This window comes from Cryptomeria japonica, chromosome 7 (assembly GCF_030272615.1).
Source record: "Cryptomeria japonica chromosome 7, Sugi_1.0, whole genome shotgun sequence".
Taxonomy (NCBI): domain Eukaryota; kingdom Viridiplantae; phylum Streptophyta; class Pinopsida; order Cupressales; family Cupressaceae; genus Cryptomeria; species Cryptomeria japonica.
The window spans coordinates 679377725-679380719 of NC_081411.1; positions in this window are offsets into that span (position 1 = coordinate 679377725).

The window sequence follows — 2995 nt, forward strand, 5'->3', positions numbered from 1 at the left end:
TCCAAAATACTAAATTGGAGACCAAAGAAATCATAAAGAAATTGAATCAAATAAACCCAAAATATAAAAAATAAAATCAATACATATAAGATTGAGATCATGGAAGGGGAGACACATAAAAAAACCTTTTAATGAGATTGCTTTATTAGAAAGGGATAATTGTCAATGTGGTGTGCAAAAGAGGTTGGAGTATCTATGGTAGGAGGTTCTAGTTATCAAAGGTCTATTCATGTAGGACAAAGGCACATGAACATGAAAATGAATCCTTTTATAGTCAATGATATCGGGTGATCTATTTATGGCTCTACAAATGGCTTATAGTAATAGTAGACTACCTCATACTCATTGCAAGAGGCACCTAACTTTGCTACAAATGAGGCATACATACCTTGCAGGGCTACAAGATTTGAACTTGTGACCTCTCTTTCAAGAGTATAAGTTCTCCACTACTAGACATTGTAACATACAAAAATGAGGAAGAACATAGAAAATGGTGAAACAATTAAAATTATTAAATAATAAATGCAAAGGTTACAAAGTTGAACTAATAAAATAACACATGCAGACAAACCAACCAAATTTTAAGGATTTAAAGAAATTGAGGAACCAAAGACCTCAACTGTGTACATGACCTACATATTTATACATAGAATTACAATTCGATTTCATAAAAAAAGCCATCAATTATCATAAATGTAGGATTCTAAGATTTTGTGCATTGAATGCCTCTAAATCCACTATTGATTTAAGCAAATCTTATAGTTAATGCAGATTAGATAATTTCTGACATGTATATTAATTGTTTAGATATGTAGACCAATCATTAATTGTACAAATCACTTCAATAATGTGTGTCACATTGATTATTCATGACCAACATTACACAACCATAAGTCACATTTGATCTAGATTCACTGCTATGTGCACATGCCATGCACTCCCATTGGTTATTGTGCATTCATCTATCCATTATACTCTAAGCACATGACCATCCAATGTCAACTCCATAAAATTTGAACTTTGTTTTGAAAACCCATTTATGATCAATGATTTGTTTACTAGAGAGGCACTAACTTTCACCAATTTTCATGTTTAGTTTTTATGAATCAAATCCATCTATTTATTCATAACAAACTTTGTCATTTTTCTTCTTTTAAATTGCTTGCTCAAAAGTGTTTGGTTCATCATTACTTCTAGAGAAATTATCAATTGACAACATGGTCCTACAATCTAATAGGCATTCTCCTTGCTCTTCCAAATTATTTTAGAGGAATATTGGATTGTGGAGTGGATAATGAGCTTCAATTGGCTCAATGATACATTCTCTTTCTTATGTTGATTCATACTGCTTTCTAGCTCTAGATCAACCCTTTTAGGCAAGTATGTTGACATATCATTGTCATCTTTCTCTTTTAGACAATTAACATGATAAACACTTGAAAGGTGACACTCTTGAATGAAGATGACATCTCTAAAGACTTGAATTTTGTTCATCTTGACATAAATTAGTAGGAATTACTAGATTCAATATCCAACAAGGATGTACTTTTACACATGTACTTTTACACTCTTATCATTCAACTTATTTCTTTTATCTTTTGTCCAATGTGTCCTTAGGTAATGCTCCCAAAGATTCTCAAATGTTTAATTGATGGCTTCCTACCTAGCCAAGCTTATTCTAGAAAGATGATTTCCAAGATTTTGTTAAAACTCCAATTGATAAGATAAGTCACTATATAAATTTCTTCCTCCTATAATTTGTCTCTGAGATTACAAGTCTTAAGCATTGGTTTATTCTCTTTAAGTATCATGTTCATTATTTTAGCTACTCCATTTTGTGTGGAGTATATGCAACCATTTGAGTTGTCTCTTGATTCCTCTTTATTTGAAAAAGTTAGCAAATTTGTTTGAGGTATAATCTTGTCCCTTCATCATATTATTTGATTGAGCAACATTTAATTTTTTATCACATTGCTTCTCAACTTGGTGTATAAACTCATTGAAAACAATAGATATTTTAGACCAATTCTTGAATTTAAGTAAATCGATATATTTTATGTGTAGTCATTGATGAATGTTTTGAAATACCAATATTTACCCATAAAAATGCCTATGTTGGTCCACAAATATTAAATTGAACTAAATCCAACTTCTTGGAAGTTCTACAAGGGTTCCTAGAACCAAAATTTTCTCTCTATTATTTCAAATCAAAATAGACTTCACACAAAAAATTCTTTGTAACTGTGATGGGTGCAAGACCATAATCCATGTTTTGTTTGAACATTTCCTTTAGCAATTTGAGGTTAATATGACTAATCCTTTCATGCCAAAACAGATTCTTCAAAGAAACACTTGAAATTAAGTGTTTAGAGGAGGTTTTCCTCAACTAAAATAGTCTTTTCATATGTTCCTTAAATATCAATTTTTCCGTACTCTCAAATATCTCACAAGTTTATTGTTCAAAATGATCTTAACATTATTGGCACTGATCCAATTGACTAAAAAAATAGTTTTCTTTAGTATTGGAATACATTATAATATCAATACCTAATTTACCTTGAGTTCAAATATCAAGAGGAGCTTTCTCAACTTCTTCAACATGTAGTTGTGAATCATCTCCTAATGTAACATTGTCTCTTAATTTCTTTGTTCGTTTTCTCAATTTGTCACTATCACTTGTCATATGGTGAGTAAAACCTAAATTGATGACCTAGACATCATCATTTTTGGCATATTTGGAACCACTCTCTAAAAATAATGTGTCTTTCATCATCATCATTATCATCAATATTAACATCAACCACCACATCTTCTCGTTTACCTAAGTTGTTCATATATTTCTTCTTCTTGGAGCATTAGAGCTCGAAAAAACCTAGATGATCACAACAATAGCAAACATTTATTGTCATTAATATGCACTGATATCTTTAAGGATTCTTGCCTTCACACTTAGAGGCAAATCATTTGTTAAGTCACCTCAATGTGATCTCCATTA